Source organism: Zingiber officinale, chromosome 2A (assembly GCF_018446385.1).
Source record: "Zingiber officinale cultivar Zhangliang chromosome 2A, Zo_v1.1, whole genome shotgun sequence".
Classification (NCBI taxonomy): Eukaryota; Viridiplantae; Streptophyta; class Magnoliopsida; order Zingiberales; family Zingiberaceae; genus Zingiber; species Zingiber officinale.
The window spans coordinates 964,454-974,748 of NC_055988.1; the positions used below are offsets into that span (position 1 = coordinate 964,454).

Sequence of the window (10,295 nt, forward strand, 5' to 3'; positions counted from 1 at the left end):
GGTGTTAGAATATGTCGAATAAAAATATATGTACGACCATCCTTAGAGGAAGGTTCCATTGCATAGATATGTCAGGGTAACGGAATATTCCTTGACGCGTGACCTTTATTCTTTGACAATTTGTTATGATTCTCTGACACCATTATCTTCTGGAAGAAATCCGACTAGCCTTATAGCCGGCCGACTGCATGCTGGGAGATTGACATATGAGAAATGGGGAGGTTAGCCCCTAAGGTCCGACAGGTACTTTGGGTCGTCCGACCATATTATTTTATATAACAGAATTTTATTACGATTTTTCATAACAGAATTCTGTTATGATTTTTTATAACAAAATTTTATTATGATTTTACTGGGTCTGGGGTTTGTACATTATTTATAGGAGTCACTGTAAATCTATTGTATAACAACAATCACAAAAATCATGTAATATGATTCTCTTGTGTAGAGAGAATTTTAATAAAGTTTCAGCCATTTTTGTGGAGTAAGCATGTCGCCAAACCACGGTAACTCTTCTTTTTTCTCTTCTTCTTCTTCTCCTTCCTCGTATTTGCTCTCCTTTTGTGCGTCTTTGTCTTATTGCTCCGCGCAATCTCTTTTCTCTCTCCCAATTCTTCCGCGCTTTAGAAGTTGGGAGGTGTTGCCCTCTCTTTGCGCAACAAATGGTAACAGAGTCATGGTCCAGACCAGATGCCATATGGGGCGGCCTTAAACGAAGTTGAGGGTGGGCCCGGAGTAGATCAGGGTGATCGGATGTTTGTGAAGAGGCCCGAAGCAGGTCAGAGTGACTGAATGCTCGCGGCGAGGCTCGAATTGGTCAGGATGACCGGATGCTCGAGGGAGGTCCGCCGTAGGTCAAGGTGACCGGGTGCAGATGCTTGCGGGAAGGTCCGGAGCAGGTCAGGGTGATCAAATGCTCGCAGAGAGGCTCAGACCATAAGAGTAACTGTGGTCCTTCGTTTGAGGGGAGGATTGTTGCGATTCAATCAAAGTTCCACATTGGAAAGATTTGATAAAGATCATGGGGTTAAAAGGATGCATGATATCTCCATTGGCATGAGACTTTTTGGGGGAGAGCCCAAGAGCAAAACCATGAGGGTTTAGGCCCAAAATAGACAATATCATGTTATTGTGGAGATATGTGGATATCCATTGGGCACAACAAGGACCTCTCGAGGGGCTTGGGTGGAGGGAGTCACTGGTCGGTGCCTTTTGCGTCGAATCCGAAGGGGCTCATCGGACTCGGTGGATTTCGAGGAGAACCTAATAACCGACACCATAGGAGGGGGCAACCTTTATCCTGTACTTGTCGCCGCATCATTGCTCTCTCCCCACTAGTCGCCACCTCGCTGGCATTAGCCTCATTAGTGGAGCTAGTCGGATGGGCGTCGTGGTTCTCTAGCTCGTCTTTCCCGCATCGGTTTAGTTTCTCTTCACTAAGCTTAAGGGTCTTGGCTATGTGGGCCTTCAACATAATCCTAGCTGCATAAAAGGGAGAAACCTTAGTTAACTATAATGTTAGGATAAAGTTAAAATTCCTTGTCAAAACGGAAGGGCAGACTGACATTAATTGAACTCAGAACGAAAATGTAAAGAATGCCCTCTTGGAGCAGTTTATTGATGTTAAATTTTAAGCCAACCAATGTTTCCGACGCAAAAACGAAGATAGGCTCCCAGTGAAAGCCGCCCAACTCCAATATGGGAGGTAGCTCCATTTGCTAGCCAATCGACAAGAATACTAGGGGTCAATTGGACAAAAAAATAGTAGGATTTCCAACTCTTATTAAAAGAAGATATTTTATCAAAGAAAACAAACCTTCATTCAGGGCATGGAGAATAAAACACCCACCTCCAATTTCTTTATATCATAAACATAGTGAAAAACATGAGGATTCAAGGGGACACGAAATAGTTGGAAGAGAATGACAATCCAACATAGTAGCCTGATGGAGTTGAGAGCCAACTACTGGAGGGGAATATAAAAATAATGAGAGATTTTCGAAAAGAAAGGGGCAGGGGATGGGAAAATGAAGACCCCCCAAAGCTAGTCCTTAAAAAATATGATATAGTCTGGGTGGAGGAAGATAAGGATGATCAAGAGTGTTGGGGAAGATAATGTGATGATCGGAAGAAAGTTTGAAAGTGAGCCAAACTTGGTCCACCTCCCCATCTTTGAAGTCATAAAGGGTGGAGATATACAACAAGATGAGAATATTTACAAAAGCATCAAGGGCCACAGTGCGGAGAAAAGAGGACACAAAAGGTTAAGGAAAACCTACGAGTGAAAAAGGTCGAAAAGCTAAATCATGGTGGCAAGCGATGAGAATTGGAAGGACGCAGTAAGCATAGACAAAAATCCTAGGCTAACAGAGTTTATAAACTCTAAGGATGCGTTTGGTTCAAGTTATCAATCATAATTTTAATTATATGATTATCAGATAATCACATAACCAAGATTATGAGAAATAAAATATAATTTAATATTATTTAATTCAATCATAAGTAATATAATGAAAACTTGTTTGTTTTAAAATTTTAATGTATAACCTATTTTGACATTTATTTTATTACCCCTAGTTTAATCCTAAGCATTTTTACCATTAAATCAATTTGATATTTGATTAATTTTTTAAAAATAAAATAAAATAATTAATATTAATAATAATAATAGATTGATAATATATATAATAAATAAATATTATTAATTTATCAATTTTAAAAATTCCTAGATCTCACTATATCATTTACTTCCCTTTCAAAATTCAAATATCATGGGACGGACACGGCGGAACGCGTGAGATGACCGCATCACCTTCTACCACCCGATTTAAATTTTACCTTCAAGCTATTAGATTGAATAATTGCAAAGTATCATTGTTGACTTTGTCATTCAATAGGCTTTGACTAATTAATACCGAACGTTCAATGTGACAAAGTGTAGAATTGTCAAAATAGATATTGTTAATTATAACCACTAAAATTAAATTAGATTCGGTTGCCGAATTGTCAGATCAAAGTCAAAGTTCAAAAGATTTAGCTACAAAATAAATAAGAAAACACAATCAGATAATTACCAAATTAGATACACATAAATTGATTGTCATTTGCTTGTGTTCAAGTAGACACACATAACTTTGGGTCAATTTATTTATTTGGTCTCGTCGATTCTTAGAATTATTTTTTCTTATTTAGAATTTCTCTCACAAATCAATTGTATACAAATAACTGAGTTACATGAGATGGTTACACATTCGCAAGAGTCGGCTGTACATTCGCAAGAGTTGCACGACTCACATCTGCAAAAGCTGGACAAAACAGGTATTTACTTAGTATATGTTTTCAAAAGGCTATAGATTGTTGTCATGTTATGCATATTGACATAATTTTGAATGATGCATAAAAATTAATTTTGCTAATCATTATTCTCGTGTTGCTTTATAATTCAAAATTTTAATTTTTTCTTTTGTATATTATATTAAGAATAAAATTTCTTGCTTTTATATTGAAAATTACATCTATTGTCTATTCGTTACAAATTTAGTAGTTGTTCTTTACATGTTGATTGTATCTTTTGTTACTAGAGCCATATTTTGTAAGGTATGCTTCTTTTTATTATTTGTTAATTTCAATTGTGAGAATTCTCTTTTTTGGCTAAAGTAATCTCTCATTCTCTTCTTGTTGTTGTATAGTTTATGTGACCTTCTAGTATACCTATAATTCGTTTTTATGTTTTTGATAATGTATTCCATTCATCCACTACTGCAAGTCATTGATCGACTACAAGTTCAATCAGTTAACTGACGTCCAAAAGCATCTTGATGATGCGTTTGCTTCTCTGAATGTGAGTATCAGTTTTTTTATTTTCACATTTTGTTCAATTTACATGTATTTAAAGAAAATAACATAGTCAAATTTTTACTTGGTTCGGAGCTTGTGGTGACTCCTACTTTAAGGCCCGTGCTTTAGAGTGTTTTCGTTGGGCAATCCATTAATAACTTGCCTAACTCAAGTTTAATGATCCAAATCCAACATCTAGTCAACTTTGACTCGTTGAGATTCATTGCTTAGCATCTAGTCAATTAGATGCTAAGCAAGAAGTCCCAGTAGGTCAAGGTTGACTAGATGCTAAGTAAGGAGTCTCAACCAGTCAAGGTTGACTGGATGTTGGATTTGGGTCATTAGACTTGAGTTAGGCAAGTTATTAGTGGATTGCCCAACGAAAACACTCTCAAGCACGAGCCTTGAAGTAGGAGTCACCACAAGCTCCAAACAAAGTAAAAATTTGGCTATGTTATTTTCTTTAAATACATGTAAATTGAACAAAATGTGAAAATAAAAAATTGATACTCACATTCAGAGAGGCAAGGGCATCATCAAGATGTTTTTGGACGTCAGTTAACTGATTGGACTTGTAGTCGATCAATGACTTGCAGTAGTGGATGAATGCAATATATTATCAAAAACATAAAAACGAATTATAGGTATACTAGAAAGTCACATAAACTATACAACAACAAAAAGAGAATGAGAGATTACTTTAGCCAAAAAAAAAAGAATTCTCACAATTGAAATTAATAAATAATAGGAAGAAACATACCTTACAAAATATGGCTCTAGTAACAAAAGATCCAATCAGCATGTAAAGAACAACCACTAAATTTGTAACTGGATTAGACGATAGATGCAATTTTCAATATAAAAGCAAGAAATTTTATTCTTAATATAATATACAAAAGAAAAAACTAAAGTTTTGAATTATAAAGCAACATATGAATAATGACTAGCAAAATTAATCTTTATGCATCATTCAAAATTATGTCAATATGCATAACATGACAACAATTTATAACCTTTTAAAAACATATACTAAGCAAATATCTGTTTTGTCCAACTCTTGCAGATGTGATTCGTGCAACTTTTGCGAATGTGCAGCCGACTCATGCAACTCTTGCGAACGTGCAACCATCTCATGTAACTCAGTTATCTGTATACAATTGATATGTGAAAGAAATTATAAATAAGAAAAAAATAATTCTAAGAATCGACGAGACCGAACAAATAAATTGATCCCACTGTAGGATCTTTGACACAGTAGTTCTGCCACGCTTACTCTCCGGTATCAATGAATCGACATGCGGGCGTCTCGTACGCCTTCTTCAAACTCGCGATCCTGCTTCAGTGTGCTTCGTCCACAGTGTTGTCTTCTCACTGTCGCTTCTCATATCTGAACGATTAAGATCAGATCTAGACCATCCGACTAGATCATCCCAAACCAATCAAATCTAAATGAATGGACAGGATTGATCAGATCTCCATAAATGGATGGAATCAAATTTACAGCTCCAATTCATTCCCTGCACAATTCACATTCACACCCTTAGATTTATACACAATTATAGGAAAATTTGCATAAAAACTCAAAATAATTCCAAACTACAAATCCATTCATGCACACGAATTAAAGCTAATATGAGCATCCAAAACACACATAGATGCCTCATTAAGTTAGAACTCTTGTCAGACTACTTAAACTCATAGCAACCTGTTGATTTTTCCTGCACTGCAATTCAGTGACCAATTTCAAAATTCACTATCTAGTAGTAGCATGCTTTGACTCATAGCAGACTCAAACAGATTGGCAATCCAATTGGTAATAGAAAATCAAATGCTCCACTTGAACTTTTATTGATCAAATAGTTTTAACCAAATCTGGCATGCAGCAACAAATCCAGATTTCAGCTTTCTGGTTTAACAGATGGAACCATTACAGCAATTGGAAAGGAAGACACCAATCAATCATAAAAAATTCGTTTAGGCTTTCCACCGATCAAGGAACTGTATCAACACAATTAATCCTAAACTGACAGGGCCTCAAATGTACCGGAAATCAGAAATTAGAAATCAGAAAAACAAAACTCAGCCTCATCGAATTTCCTATATATATTTTTCTTCTTAACATTCAAGGATACTAAGAATCCAATTCACAACTCCAGATTCACCATCCAAGCGAGTAAAATCAGGTTTCAAACTTAATAGAGTTCCAGAATTTCCTTAATAAGGCTGAACTTGAGCTCAACCCCTCTTAATCCAACTCCCTCCTCATCTTCTACTCACTTCTGCAATTTCTTTTTTTGAATGATGCCTCATTCTCTCTCTTTTCTTTTTAAACAAGCAGATTTACACCATTCCCCCCCACCCACCAATATGGACCTTAGTTTCATTGTCCTTTCTGAAATAGCTTAAGATTGGATCAGACAATCACTAGAGCAGGAGGGTGCAACAAAATTCCACTTCACAACACTCCCATTTTTTTCTTCTTCACGAGTTGTTAGTATCCTGGACCCTTCTGAATTCTGGAACAATGGTTTTTGATCTTCAATGTTGGAGTCTATGTTAAGTGTGCGTAGAAAGAATAGAAACTATCTCTACAAAATAAAACTTACTACTAATTGAGTGAATTTAGATATAACTCCAGTAGATAAGAAAATGAGAAAAAAAAAATAGATTGCGATGACATGGACATATATCCATGTCATTGATTTATAGTTAGGATAGTGGAATCTATTAGAGTGGAAAATATAAGGGGATAAAAAAATAGAAAAAATCATTGCATAGACTTCCATGGACGTATAATAGTTGGGACAAACATAAATTGACACTTGTATGATTGTTTTTGTGTCTAACAACTAAATTGCATTGAGCAATTTTTCTTTATCTAAAATTAGGGACTGAGGATAACAGTTCAATATGATAAAGTGGCCTCAGCTAAATTTTAAATTTCAAGTATAAGCAGAATGGTTTGGAGTCAAATAGGAAGTTCCTCAGACAAAATATCATGATACAATACTGAACTAACCATCAGCTCCTATTCGTACAACTCAAAGCACAATTAAAAATAAGGACAAGATGGCATACCCTATAAAATATCTATTTGGATGCATGGATTATAATTACTAAAATCAAAACAAGTTAGTATAGTTTTGCACCTAAGGTCCTAAATCATATCTGGAAACAAGTAAACCAGTTAAAATCAGTCAGGAAGCACAAGAGAAATGCAAAGAAATGGCAAACAAAATGAATAATGGTGTAGAACACTAGCATTATAAGAGTATGTGAAGAATATAATTCTCATTTCTCAATTAAGACAATAGAATTTATTATGAGAACAAAGGTTTAGATGGCAATGCTACTAGGCAAAAGCTACAAGAAATACAAGTGCAATTGCTCTTCATTTTCTAATTTCTCAAAGGTTGAGAATTTGCCTTTAGAAGTCACATTCTCCATTAATCTTATAGAAAAGTTGGAAGAAATTATAATGCGCTTAAAATGCGTAAGCTAACTTAATGGCAGTAGAATAATTGATACTACCTTACAAATATTCTAGATTAGTCCACGCTGTAAACTGAGATTGCATTCAGGAATGTCAGTTGATGTTCCAATGCGAATCCTCACCAACCAACCTTGGTTAGGGCCAGACCATCTTGCCCCATTCCACATAAAAATGTGAAAGAGCAGGCAAGGAGTTTATTGCTCAACCTTCTCTGTACGGTCATAGAATCGGGGGAAAGAGCAGACAAGAGAATGAGAGGATGAAGAGAGAAGAAATACCAAGGTGAATTAAATTGATAAATAGCTAAAATACAACCATTACATTATCTTACAAACAATTAAGAGGACAACAAACATAGAAAACAACTTGGCAGAAGTCACTGGGATGAAATTATAAATTTACTTTGAACATTGGTAATTTGCAAACTCTTCTGGCAACTCAATGGTGCAGGGGCTGTAAAGAAAGCTTTGTACCATAACTCACGTTACCCTAACTTAAGCTCTTTTTTGTCAGGATGAGATAGTAAGTCAAGCCCCAACCCTAAACTGCCTGCCCCACCTTGTTTTCATTCCTGACCATCCCTACTCAAGTGTCAAGCTCCTCCATTAGTGATTTAAATTTCTCATCAAGGCCCAAACCCAAGTCAGACTAGAATCATTCTTAGTCACATACATATAAGACGCATGGAAATTCCACCATTATCAGGAACCCTTTTCCTTGGTTCACTTACCAAGCTCAAGACTAGGTTTACTACAAAGTCATATCATAACCATATTAGATCCCAAAAGTCTTCCACACTAATTTGTTTCAAGCAAGCAAGTTTAGGACTACAGTAATCAACGTAAGAGCGTTTAGAAATATAAAATAATAATGATGATGAGAAGAAAAAAATCTTGGCACTGAAAAAACAAAATTTTCTCATATTAACAATCAAAAAAGCACTGAGACCAGTTATCACTGAATAAAAACTTTAGGTAGCATTGCATTTCCTTTTCACGGAATAGATAGCTACAATACTATGCTTATAACTAGAGATTCAGCAATACCAATGCCCGCCATCTCGCTGGTCAGCGCACTGCACCCTTTTCCTTCTCAAACCAGATCGAGATTCAACGACGTCAGGAGAAGGAATCTGAACACTTACGCGGATATACAAGCTCGACGACGAAGAAGAGGCGGCGTTTCGGCCTGTATAGTCAGGTATGGAAGCTGAAATAGGAAGCCTATAAGACAACGGTGGCCAGGAAGATGCACCGGCTTAGGGTTCCGGGGACGGGACGGAAAACCGAAGGACCGAGGGCCTGCGGAGGACCGTGAAATAGGAAGCCTATAAGACAACGGCGACCAGGAAGATGCTCCGGCTTAGGGTTCCGGGGACGGAGCGGAGAACGGAAACACCGAGGGTCTGCGGACGACCGTGAAGGTATAAGACGTGACTTTCTTTTGTAGTCCATTTTGGGCCAGGCCCAAATAATTAGTCAATGGCCATTTATGACCTAACCCATTATAGTAGGGGCCGTCTTTCGTCTTGGGGTTGGTGACATTTTTTTTATTTAAAAACACCGAGGGTCTTGTGCTTTTTCCGGATTATCCTATATTTATATCTGATTCTAATATTTTTTTTTCAAAATAAAAATATTCACACAGACTATTTATAGTGGCAAAAAGTGAATACGTTCGTCAGCCCTCCCACCAATCCGTCATGCACTAGCCACTAGATCGTCCCGAAAAGACACGCATAAAAAATTTATGGTACATTGAAAAGATGCACTATTACCCCAGGAGCAAAATTGGCACATTTACAAAGGGTCAAGTTGAATCAACCCATTCAAAACGTCATATTGAAATCACAAATCTTGACCCTTTCACGGATATGAATACAATCTCAACAAGTCTCGTTCACAATGGAAATCTTCTCTCTTCCATTTCTTCTCGATTCACTTATATTTAACAAGGTTAACTACTTCGAACTATGTACCTCAATGGCGTTAAATGGCAGTAGTTCAAAACTATTATCTGGTTCGAAGCCTATGCCCTCATCTCGTAGCTTTGATAATATAGAGGAGTAGTTTTCTGAAGAAGTAACAATCTTGTAGTAGCTGCAAATGGTGAAATATTTTAGGAAACACAAGAAAGTAACTACACTGCAAGCATTCTATTAAGAAATTCAGGTCCACTGCACTGAAAAATGATGCATTCAACTTGAATTGCTATCTTTTGAATATACAACACATCTTTGCTTGATTTTGTTCCATCAAATTGGATCATGATTTATCTAAGACTAGCAAGTGAAAATCACCAAATAACATGACACCAAAGAGCAAACTTTAATATGTCATCGTTTGGTTCTTGGAAGTACCTGTCAGGTCGATCTTCTTCTGAGTCATCTTCATACTCTGGTGGTTCTATTACGTCTTCAGCACCAGCATCCAATGCAATAGTGAGTAGCTGATCTTTGTCAGCGGCGTTGGCCTTTATGTTTATGGCCTGTGCTCGCCTGAATTTGAATAAGATAGATCCTGGATCAGCAAGTTTTGCTCCACAGTCCTTTTGCCACTCCTCTGACAGCAGCTACTGATCTTGTAACTTTATCTGTTAGAACCTCAACAACCATACCAATCCCGCCAAAACCATAGACCTGATTCATTGTACGTAACTCTTAATCAATAAAAAAAAAATTAATTTAGAATGACAAATTAGTTACCTCATAAAACTTTTCTATATATGCTTCTTGTCCCTTTTCAGAACCTCAACAACCATACTATTAATCCAATTCACAACTCCAGATTCACCATCCAAGCAAGTAAAATCAGGTTTCAAACTTAATAGAGTTCCAGAATATCCTTAATAAGGCTGAACTTGAGCTCAGCCTCTCTTAATGCAACTCCCTCCTCATCTTCTACTCACTTCTGCAATTTCTTTTTCTTAATGATGCCTCATTCTCTCTCTTTTCTTTTTTTTCTTT

At 36.6% G+C, this 10,295-nt stretch overlaps 1 long non-coding RNA gene and 1 pseudogene across 3 annotated transcripts; both read right to left on the bottom strand.

Moving 5' to 3' along the window:
• Positions 1-3,045: 3,045 nt before the first annotated feature.
• Positions 3,046-8,743, bottom strand: LOC122040439. Of its 3 annotated transcripts, none has more exons than XR_006128628.1 (3): positions 8,377-8,743; positions 5,111-5,354; positions 3,046-4,984 (listed from the first exon to the last, which is right to left on the bottom strand). It is a non-coding gene; the product is annotated as an uncharacterized LOC122040439 (long non-coding RNA). The 3 variants fall into 3 exon arrangements; XR_006128627.1 differs by adding an exon at positions 7,369-7,541 and having other exon boundaries at positions 3,046-5,354; XR_006128626.1 differs by having other exon boundaries at positions 3,046-5,354.
• A 479-nt stretch (positions 8,744-9,222) lies between these two features.
• On the bottom strand, positions 9,223-9,966 carry LOC122044340 (annotated as a pseudogene).
• Positions 9,967-10,295: the final 329 nt, after the last annotated feature.